Source organism: Urocitellus parryii, chromosome 5 (assembly GCF_045843805.1).
Source record: "Urocitellus parryii isolate mUroPar1 chromosome 5, mUroPar1.hap1, whole genome shotgun sequence".
Taxonomy (NCBI): domain Eukaryota; kingdom Metazoa; phylum Chordata; class Mammalia; order Rodentia; family Sciuridae; genus Urocitellus; species Urocitellus parryii.
Genome location: NC_135535.1, coordinates 109921671 through 109934297, shown reverse-complemented (window position 1 = coordinate 109934297; position 12627 = coordinate 109921671).

The window sequence follows — 12627 nt, the reverse complement described above, 5'->3', positions numbered from 1 at the left end:
CCCAGATCTTGCTTCCTGATATCATTGTCCAAAAAAAAAGAACCAGGCTCCCTGAAGAAGTAGCTGAGTCTAGGACTAAGTCAGGAAATACACAACTTGAGCCTGGAGCATCTTACCAAAGAGTAAGGAAGTTCCTCAAAAATCAGCGTGAGATAATGTATGTGAAAACAGTTCATAAAGCATGTGCTCATGAGAATTGTATACCAGGAAGTACACATGGGCCCTGAGCAGTATCTGTGAGTTCTGTGCATGCCTGTATGCTGTCTATTTTGACTGGTCCGAAGCCTTCTTGGCCCTAAGCTATTGACATTACAGAATAAGTGATTGGGAATTACAGATGTCCCTATCTTTAGAGGGACCTCTAAAGATGTAAAGACAAGCTGTAAAGACAAGTCCTTGCCTTTATAGATAACTTATGTTGCAACCCATTAAATAAAGTAGGTAACAGTTAGAAACAGCTCGATCCACCAGTTCCTGGATGCTAGCGGGAGCCCCTGAGGCACCTGCATAGGACATCTGGGTTCCCACAGAACAGAGCCTAAGAAATATTGACCAAAGGGACAGGATTATACTCCTCAGCATTACACACATAGTCCTTCACAATCTGACCCCAAGATTTCCAGTTTCCCACTGTGCTGCATCTCCCCATCCTTAACCTTCCCTCTACACATGATCATCTCTGTATCTCAGTTTCCTCATCTGCAAAATGAGGATTATAAAACTCAGATGGTTGCTGTGAGAATTAGTCGTGCTTTAATGTACTTAAAGCACTTAGAATAAATAGTACATTATACTTAGTACATGCTTAATAAATATTATTAATTTTATATTAGCCTTTTTATCTTTGATTTTATTTTTAATTAATTAATTTATTTGTTCTAATTTGTTATACATGACAGCAGAATGCATCTCGATTCATAGTACAAAATGGAATATGATTTTTCATTTCTCTGGTTATACATGAAGTAGTCACACCATTCATATCTTCATACATGTATCTAGGGTAATGATGTCTGTCTCATTCCACCATCTTTCTTTATATTAGCCTTTGATATAGCCCTACAGAACTACTTATCCATTTCCAAACAAAGAGTGTTCTTTAAAGAATCTGGCAGGTGCACGAATGTATGCCTATACTCGAAATGACTGGGGAGGATGAGGTAGGAAGATCACAAGTTTGAGGCCAGGCTGGGCAAATGAGCAAGACTCTGTCTCAACATAAAAAATAAAAAATGGGGCTGGAGTTGTGGCTTAGCGGTAGATGGCTTGCCTAGCACGTGTGAGGCTCTGGGTTTGATCCTCAGCACCACATAAAAATAAATAAATAGAGGTATGATGTCCAACTACAACTAAAAAATAAATATTAAAAAAAATGGCTGGGGATGAAGCTCAGTGGTAAGAGTGCGCCTGGGTTCAACCCCCAGTACTACAAAAACAAAATAATAAAGCATCTGTAATTTTCTCATGCTATTTCCTCTGCCTAAAACTCCTGCCCCTTCTCTTCTCTTTATGCCTGGCAATACTCTTATTCATCCTTCAAAACCCATCTCAAATGTCTCCTTTGTGATTGATGGTCTCTTAGTTTTCAAGGCCAAAATTAATGTTTCCTTGGGGGGGTGGGCGGTGGGGGGTAGAGAGGAGACAGTACTGGGGATCTCTCCAGCTTAGCAGTGATCGGAGTCTCCATCATCCTGGGTTCCAGCATCTACCCCAGTCATGTAGGAAACATTTACTGTCTAGAAATGCAATGACAAAGGGATAGGAGGCAAAATGGTCTGGTTGCACCTGGGAAAGGATTACTTTAGATTTCATTACAAAGAAATGCCCACCAGAGGGCAAGAAGGCCTCAGCCATGGACTTAAGACCCAGTGGTTCCTCGGCAGCACTCTTCTTCCTTGGCTCTGAGGACCCACAGACGAGCCACGAAACCATGACTCCTCCAACCTTGCCCTTGGGAACAGTTCTCTGGGCTTTTTGAATGATCCTGGACACTCAAGGCCCAGGCTTGCCTTGCTTGTGAGTTCAATATTACCCTGACTTGCAATAGGTTCTCTACCTTACCCATCTTCCTACCTGGTGTCACATCTCCTCAGAGCCTTCAGAAGATCCAGGCAGAGAAAAGTTGAAAGGGAAATGGGTGTTGGGCAGGTGGACAGGACACGGGTGGCTCCTTGTTGGCTGAGGGATGGAGAGAGTTTAGAACAATCTCTCTGAAGGTTTCTCCATGTCTGTACTTCTAAACAAAGACGTGGACTAACCACATAGAGCTTGATCATCTTGCTGTTAGTTGTATTGTCGGTCTGAACCAGAATCCAGCCACCAAATCTGATCAGAAATGTCTTGCTTACCTCCCTGTTGATGCAATCTCAAAACTGCAGAGTCCACTGTAACCACCGATGTACACTCTTCTAGACTCATCTACATCCTCAAAGACCTCTCCATCTTCTCTTCCCTGAACAAAGTAACTTTGGTGTGCTGCTCATTTGATTATTTCTGGAACTTTCTTCTGGCCCTCCTGTAAGACATCATCTTTGCATATTGTTGTGGATCATCACCCGACAACCAGTGCTCCAAACCAGTAGCCCACCCTCCTGCCTACTGAGTCGGCTCTTACATCCATAGCCTCCTGACACCCTTGATGTAAGTGCACTATCCACCCTATTGATGGATTTTCTTTGACTTCAACATCCTTCATTGATTTATCCATCTCTAATAATACAAGTCTCTCTCCCTTACATCAGTTGATTTGTGATGGGTGGTGCAAAATAAGTCTTGAATGACTCTGAACAGAAGGTGTGTGCACACAGAAAATCATCCCACTAATGAAGCAAAACACTCCATAGTAATGGCCGTGACAATTACACTGCCCCCCAGTGGTGCCATATGGATTTATTTTTTAGGAAGAGTGAGCCAAATGTTAAAATAATAATAATAATAATTAAAGTAATGCTAAAAAAAAACAACAAAAATTTTTTGAGTAGACAGAGGGCCACTTTTTTTTTCTATTTCAGTAGAACCCCTCTGATGGGTTTCTCATTTCAAAGACAATTTGCTCCAAAAGTAAAATGGTTCTATGCATGCCAATGCTTGGGAAAGGGCTGGAGGCAGGCCATCCAAGCTGACTGAGCCAGAAGTAAAGGACTTGCCCACTCCCTTCTTCAGTCTCTAGCGCAGTGTGAGCGGCAAGTCATGAGTCATTTACCTGGGAATCTGCAAGCTGTGAGTAGGTCTGGATCAGGTTCCCAGTGTTCCCTTTTACTGGGGGTGCTTCCCTCAGGTGGTGTTCAGTCATGAGTCTAGTGGAATGATGTCTCCCCTGCTGCACTGTGGAGTCAGGAGAGTGAGGGGGACTTGTTTGCATCTGCTCCCCACTTCCTGCTCTCCCTCTGACTCGGGGCTTCTGCGCTGGGATTGAATGGATAAAAAGATCACAGAGCACAGCACGGCTGAGGAATTGCCAGGTGAGAGAGAGGGCAAAAGCAAAAGTGGCCCAGGAACCTGGGGAGGGAGAAGGATCTGGACCAGTGATACTCATAGAACCATGGAATCCCAGAGCTGAAAACAAGTTGGAGATGGAACACATAGTACAATACGTAGCTTGTCACTTCAAACGCTGCACCCTACCATGATTGGCAGCGTTACTCTCTGGAAACATCTTTTTCTCCTATGAAGCCAAAATTTCTATTAATTCTACTTGTTAGTCTTAGTTTTGTCTTCAAGAGCTTGCAATTTTATAATAATAGCAAAATATATTAAAGATTATATTAAAATCCTTTACTAAGAACTTTGTGTATGTTAACAGTCATAACTCAAATGATCCCCTCCCCCCCCCCTTTTTTTTCAGCACTGGAATTGAATCCAGGGTTGCTCTACAACTTAGATATACCCAAATTCTTTTTGTTTAAATTTTTATTTTTATTTTGATACAGGGTCTTGCTAGGTTGCTGAGGCTGGCCTTAAATTTGCAATCCTCCTGCCTTAGTCTCCTGAGTCGCTGGGATTATAGGTGTGCACCACTGTGCCTGGCTAAAATGTCCCTGTTATTATCCACATCTTGCAAATAACAAAACTGAGGCTCAGAGATGTCAAGTGCCTGTTCAAGATCACAGAGGTCTAAATGATAGAGTCAGAATCCAAACCCAAATCTATTTAGTTATAGATCTAAGCTCTCACCTTCCACACTCCATCATGTTAAAATAATCTTTTCACCTGCCACCCCTTCAAATATTTGTCTGCAGCTATGATATCTGCCTTATAATAATTCTTATTAGTTAGCTTTCCACCACTATTGTATAATACTTGAGATAATCAATTTATAAAGGGGAAAGGTTTATTTTTGCTCACAGTCTTGGAGGTTTCAATCAATGACTGATTTACCCTATTGCTTTGGGCCTATGGTAAGTCAGTCCATCATGTTCTACTACTAGTAGAACATGCTGTTCACCTCATGGCTGGGATCAAACGAGGAAGAGGAAGAAGAAAAGACCCAAGTTCCAAAATCACCTTCAATGATCTAACTTCTTACTAGCCACCCCCCACACCAACCTTCCACCCACCCCCACTCCCTGCTCTGAAAGCTACATCATCTCCCAATAGCATCTTGAATGGAGACCAGGCCTTAATACATCAGGCTTTGAGGGACATTTATTCAAATCATTAAAAATTCTAAATACATCATTGCTCAATTATTCATATGTTAAAATAATAGCACCCACTTATTATGTATTTAATCACATGCCAGACACTACAAGTAAGTTCTTTAGTATATTATCTCATAATAATCTGTAGAATAGATCTCATTGTTTGCCTTTTAGAGATAAAGTCAAAGCCATGAAGCAAGTTGTCCAAAAGAAAACAATGGAGTAAAGATTGAAAATTTACTCTTTGTTATACCAAAGGGAAGTTTCAAAGAAAATTTATTGTGTTGTTTTTCAAGTTTCCATCTTGACTTGGCTTAAAATCTTCTGGAGAATAAAGTGTCTGAAACCCTTAAATTTATTCAATGCAACAAGAAATTGGATTGTTATAAATAACAATAAAATAGTAAGCATTTGCCAATCTGATAATAAAATAAAATCTTTTTAAAATAAGAATGAGCTTGGCATGGTGGTACACGCCTGCAATCCCAGCAACTCAGGAGGCTGAGACAGGAAGATCACAAGTTCAAAGCCAGCCTCAGCAATGGCGAGGCCTAAGCAACTCAATGAGACTCTGTCTCTAAATAAAATACAAAACAGGACTGGGGATGTGGCTCAGGGGGTGAGAGCCCCTGAGATCAATCCCTAATACCAAAATAAAATAAAATAAGAATGAAAAGGAAGTATAACCAAAGAACATTATTAGTGCTTATGAAATTATGAGAGAATATAGTATATAATTTTATAACATTGAACCTTAACTCTAGATGAAATGGATGATTTTCTAGAAGACTTACTTAAAAGATGTTGGAAATCTGAAAATAGCAGAAATCACAGTAAAAATAATAAAGGAAATGAAAGAGGTGGCCTTAAAATAGTATCTCTAACTCTTCCTCTTCCAGCAATGGAAATGTGTACCGGCTTGCTTTAGACCAATCTATACCTAGAACAACCAGAAGAACTGGCATAAAAGATAAACAGACTGTGCAAAGACACTGGAAAGATAAGAGGGCTGCAAATATTTGTAGGAATATGATCCTAGAAGGATGTTTGGAAGTTCAAATTGGGGATTCTGATATTTGATGTTATTCTCCAGAAAAAAAAATGTCTAAAAATTAGACATTTTTTATTGTGATATTTGATCAAGGGTGATAGCTGAGAAGCTGATTCAAACCTTCAGCAACCTATCAAGTTTGGGGAAACAAATTTTAAAGTCTAGAACTTCTCAAGAGCAATGTTTTGGTTAGCCTCCCAGGTTTTCAATTGGGATCTTCAAAAACTAGAAATTTCCCTCACAAACACTAAAGCCCTACTTTAAATCTCTAGCTGGATTAATTTGTCAGTCGGAGGAAGATAACATCTAGAAAAATCATATCATCTCTCCAAGTTTTATACATAATAGTTGGCATTCTCCTTCCCTTTATCCTGACAAATAAACAAGCATACCAAAAAAGCGGGGGCAGAAATTGAGTGAAAAACAAGAGAAATTACAGAAATAGAAGAGGATCCATATGCCATTCAGATGGTGGAGTATTCAAACCCAGAAATTTTTAAAGTATAAATATATATATATAATAAATTAAAGGGAAAAATGTCAATTTTATCAGAGAACTGGAGTTATAAAACAAAAATTAGAGATGGGGGGGGGTATAGCCTGGTTGTGGAGTGCTTGCTTAGCATGCACAAGGCCCTGGGTTCATCCCCAGCACTGAAATAAAATCACATATGAATAAAGAGAGATTCAAATGGAAATTTGGAATTTAAAAGTGCTATAACAAATTAAAAACTTAGCCGAGAGTGATGGTGCATGCCTATAATCCCAGCTGCTTGGGAGGCTGAGGCAGGAGGATGGCAAATTCAAATCCAGGTAACTTAGTGAGGCCCTATGTAATTTAGTAAGACCCTGTCTAAAAATGAAAATAAAAAGGGCTGGGGATGTAACTAAGTGGTTAAGCGTCCCTGGGCTCAATCCCTGGTCTCTCTCTCCCCTCAAAAAAATAATTAAATGGGAACTTAATGGATAGATTTAACAGCGCTTAGACACAGCTAAAGAGAGAATTAGTAAGTTGTAAACTAAACCAAGAAAATTCAGAATGAAGTTGAGTACTGAAAGGATGAACAACAAATGAAAGAATACACAAGACTAATGAGTGGATGAAAAGACATATTAAACATTTTATTGGAATCCAGGAGATTTGCCCAGGAAAAACAATGTGCGAGGACCCAATTATTGAGAATTTCCCAGTGAATTAAAATATCAAGCCATAAACTTTATTAAGCAGAATGAACAAAAGAAAGTTACCCCTCAGGCCCATTATAGTAAATCTTATGGGGAAGAGGGCAGAAAATCCTGACTGCAACTGTGAAAAAAAAAAAGAAATATTTTCAAAAGAGCAAAAACAACACTGATAACATATTTCTTCACAGAAATGATAAAAGCTAGAAAATAATTAAATGATATTCTCAAAGACTTAGTAATTCTATATTCAGCAAAATACTTTTCCAAAATAAAGGTGAAATAAATATATTTCAGACAAAGCAAAAAATTAAAAAAAAAATTACTAACAACTGATGTCCACTAAAATAAACAGCAAATTGAATTCTTTGAATAGGTGGGAAAATGATTCCAAATGGAAGTACAGAGATTAGGGAAATATGAGAGCCATAGAAAAGGAGAATACATGGGAGGTGTAAATATCTACTGTGTAAATATCTAATATCTATGCAGATACTATCTGCATAAAAACACAATCATTAAATTTAAATAGATATAAATGAATTTACAAGTAATAATAGTGCAAAAGGTAGAAAGAGAAAAGCAGATTTAAAGTGTTCTAAGGACCTAGAATCACCCACCAAGTAACAAAAGTACTTGTTGATATAAGAGTAATAAGAACACATATTGCAGATTAATTCTAGAGAGAGAATATAGCATTAACAAACTAACATAAATAAAAGAAGACAATTTCTAAAGAAGGTAATACAAGAAAGAAAGTGTGCTCTCTTTCTGGTACTCATTCCCTCCAGATAATGTGTGTCCTTTTGTTTCTGTTTGTTTTCATGTTTAATTTTTTTGAACCTATTTTTCTATTCAGTTATCCTCTTCTTGGCTGTGTCTAATCTGCTGTTAAGTAGTAAACCCAACATTAGACATTTTTATTGTGATCACTAAGGTCATTTCATCAGAAAGATGTAAAAATTATAAATTTGTATTTATCCAAAAATACAACCTCAAAATGTATAAATCAGATATTGACAGGACTTGAAGGAGAAATCAATGAACCCACAATGTCCCTGGGAGATTTTTGGTGAATTTTTATCAAGATATACCATAAGTATAATGCTCTTTAGTGGAAAATTATAACATCTCTTAGGAACTATAGAATAAGCCAACAAAAATCAATATGAATGTAAAAGATTTAGCATGATTGGCAAACTTAGCTTACATATATAGAGTACTGTAAACTATAACTGCAGAATCCATTTCAGGTGCATATGAAAATTATAAAATATATATGCCCCAACTGACCAAATGCTGAATCATAAAGCAAGTCTCAAAATATTTTCAAATTACACAGAATATGTTCACTGACCATAGTAGATTAAACTAGAAAGGTAAACATAAAATCCCCATATGCTTCCAAATGAAAAAGTATTCTCTTAAAAGCTCATAAGCAAAGAAGAAATGATAATAGAAATTTTAAAATTTAATTAAAATGTAAATATGACATATTAAAACATGTGGGATGCACCTAATATAGTTCTTAGAGGGAAATGTACATAGTCTTACATGCATTTATTAGGAGGAAAAAGAAAATTAAGCTGAAAACCAATAATCTTACACATTACTAAAACAGACAGCCAAAAAGAAAAGAGATAGGTAAATGTTCCAAAAAGGCTGTGTTAATTAACTTACTTTCCCTGTGACAAAATACCTGAGAAAATTAATCTAAAGGAGGAAAGATTTATTTTGCCTTATGGTTTCAGAGGTTGCCGTCCTTGGTCACTTGGTCCAGTTGCTTTGGGCATGTGGTAAGGTGGACCTTCATGATGGGACCATGTAGTAGAGCAAAATTGCCTACCTCATGGAGACCAGGATGCAAAAAGAGAGACAGGAAAGGACCAGGGTCCCAATATCTCCTTCAAGGGCATCCATGCCCCTAAAGACCTAATTTCTTACCACAAGGCCCCACCTCCTAGAGGCTCTACCATTTCGAAGGCACTTTAGGACATGCACTTTTGGGGTAGTGTAAGGCCTAAACCATATCACAGGCGTTTCATTAGAGAGGCTATTCAATGCACTTAGTTATCAAGGGCAGCAAATTGAAACTCATTGGTATGCCAGACACTGGCCAAAATGATTCATTTACTTATTTTTTTAAAAAGACTCATTATACCAAGCATCGGCATATTGAACAACTAAAATTCTCATTCACTGCTTTTAGGAATATGAATTTATATAATCACTCTGGAGAGTAGTTGTTAGTATGCACATATTTAAGATGAATATAGGCACACTCACTAGGCCTACATTCCCACCCCTAGTAGAACCATGGTCACATGCCCAAAAGATGCAGACTAAAATGTCCATGGCAGGATTACTAATAGTTAAAAACTGAAAACTGTCCAAATGTTTTGCAGTAGCAGATTGGATAAATTGTGGCACATTTTACACAATAAAATACTGTCAAGTAGTTAAAACACACAGAATACTACTTCATACTACAAAATGGATCTCACAAGCACAATATTAAGAAAAAGAATTACCAAGCAAAGAACACAAAATAAACATACTTATTTAATTACAAAAAATGAATCTGTGATTGTTTTAGGGGAGGAAGGTAGACTGGGAGGAGGGAGGAAGGACTTCTTGAGTACCAAGGATGTCCTATCTCCTGGACTGGGTGGTAGTCATGTGAGTATTAACGTTGAGATCATTCATCCATACAGTCTTATAAACTGGGTGCTTAACTCTCTGTGTGATATGATTGAATTAAAATATTTAATTTTTTTCAAAAAGTTGTTAAACCCGGATGTATCCTAACCTAAAGGTACAGATAATCCTTATGATATAGAAATTATTTCAGAGCAGAGGAAAAGTTTGGAAAGAGATAAAACTCATTTTAGAAGTCAAATATAATCCCAATAACAACATTTGACCAAAAATAATTATTATAAGCCATCTCCCAAATGAACTAGAGGCAAAATCCTAAATAAAACACTAACAAGTCAAATCCAAACGTGTAATACAAGAATAATATCTCATGACCAATAAGATTTATCTCAGACATGCAAAAATGATTCAACACTGGGAAGATGATTTAGATATTTATACCATGAGGGGAAAAATTCTAAGTTAAAAATGGAGAATACAAGGAAATTTTCTTCAGTTTAAGTGGGTTATTGATGAGAAATAGTGTAAACCTGAAGTCTTACCCATTAAAATCAGGAACAAATGAAGGTCACTTTGATTACTGTTGTTATTCAAATTTTTATTGGATGGTCCAGTCAGGTCAGAATACAAAATGAATGAGTTAAAATTGTTTGAAAGGAAAAGACATAATTATCTTTGTGTTCTGATTATCTCATTACCTACCTTGAAAATCTAAGGTAACATTCTTAATTGTTAAAATCAATAGATCTCAAATAATGCTTGATAAAACATCAATACACAATAATCATTTGCTTCCTTATCATTCAGCAATAATCAATTAGAAAATCTAATGCCACTTACTACAGAGAAAATACCCTTAAATACCTAGTCATGTACTCAATAGGAAAGAGGACTTACATGTTGAAACTATCATTTTTTGCTGAAGAATAAGAAAACGATTTGCATAGAAGTATCTGAATCATGATGAAAAAAGTTCTATTTTATAGTCAATTTCCCAAATTAATTTTTAAAAATCCATTGAAAATTACAACAGAATGTTTAATGCATCTTTACAAACTGACTCTACAATTAATCTGGTAGACAAAATAACAAAAAGGAGTGAGACTATTTTTTGGTGCTTCTTTTTTTAATATGTTCTAATTAGTTACACATGGCAGTAGATTTCACTTTGACATTTCATACATAAATGGAGTATAACTTCTCATTCTTATGGTTGTACATGATGTGGAATCACACTGGTTGTGTAGTCATATACACACATAGGGTATAAATGTCTAATTCATTCTACTATCATTCTGCCTAATTCAACCCTATTCTTTGAATTCTTCCCTAATAGCCCCCCCCGGCTTTATTGTGAATTAGCCCCCACATATCTTAGAAAACATTCAGCCTTTGGTTTTTTAGGATTGGCTTATTTTGCTTGGCACGATATTCTCCAGCTCCATTCATTTACCGGCAAATGCCATCATTTCATTTTTCTTTAAGGCCAAATAATATTCTATTGTGTATATAAACCACATTTTCTTTATCCATTCACTTGTTGAAGGAAACTTAGGTTAGTTCCATAGTTTAGCTATTGTGAATTGAGCTGCTATACACATTGATGTGGCTACATCACTGTAGTATGCTGATTTTAAGTCCTTTGTATATAAACCAAAGAGTGGAATAGCTGGGTCAAATGGTGGTTCCATTCCAAGTTTTCTGAGGAATCACCATACTGCTTTCAGTAATGGTTGCACCAATTTGCTGTCCCACCAGCATTGTGTGAGCAAGACTATTTTTACAAAAATAAAATAGTACAGTAGATGCTCCCTAGGAAACCATGACTAATATCCTAAAATGGGATGAACACTTGTTACATGCCAGGCTGGTGTTGCACAGTTTCAAGTACTCTCCTGTTTTGGGCATATAAAATCCATTACAATTGGAACTCAAATATGGGTTGTCATTATGCAGTGGCTTTAATCCATGATTAATCCAGGAAGTCTCCATAGAAAGTAACCTTTAAAGATGGCAAGTTGGAAGGGGAATGGTGGATATAGGTAAAGGTTATTACAAAAAATGAGAGGAAGGGGCTGTTTCCATTCTCATTTTTTCATCATTCCATAAAGAGGAAACAGTTGATGGTGGGTTATGAACCACTTGTAAGGAGTCTGGGTTTGCTCGTGGAAGTCAGGAGGAGGTGAGGAGAAATGGTCACTCTCAAAAAGTTACAAGTCTAAGGTCAGCCTCAGAAACTGCAAGACCTAAGTAACTTGATGAGACTGTGTCTCAAAATTTAAAAATTTAAAACCAGATGTGGATGCGACTCAGTGTTGAAGCATCCCTGGGTTCAATCCCCAGTAAGAGAGAGAGAGAGAGAGAGAGAGAGAGAGAGAGAGAGAGAGAGAGAGGAAGTTCTTATTTTGGAGTGTTGAAACTGAGGACAACAAACTCAACATTCTGCCCAAGGGCACAAATCTGCCTACAGTAATGCCAGGGAGAGGACTCAAAACTCCATCCTTTAAGCAATAGACATTCACCACTCCAGATGCATGCAAAAATCACTGCATCAAGGAGGGTTCTGGGGACTCTCAATGTGAATCCCAAACACCTTGTGAAATATCCTCTTTGGTCATAGCTGACATTATCTAAGGTTAAACAAGGCCATGAGGGATCCAGAAAGGATCTTGAAGAGATCTCTACTGTACTATTGTTCTTTGTAAAAATAGTCTTGCTCACACAATGCTGGTAGGACAGAAAATTGGTGCAACCATTTCTGAAAGTGGTATGGTGATTCCTCAGAAAACTTGGAATGGAACCACCATTTGACCCAGCTATCCCACTCCTTGGTTTATACACAAAGGACTTAAAATCTCGAAGAGAGCCTGTAAAGTGATTGGCAATGAAAGGCAAGAGGCATTCTGCTCTATCTGGATATATGCCACAGGGAAGAGACTCCCAGACTAACTGCACCAGTCACTCCTGTGAAGTCTCAGAATGATCTGTGTCATCCCTTAAGAGGACTTGACAACTCACCTCTAAGAACTCCTCTAAAACTACATAAGGCACCATTTCAGACATACAAAAAAACAACTGTGAAAATAGTTCAAAGAA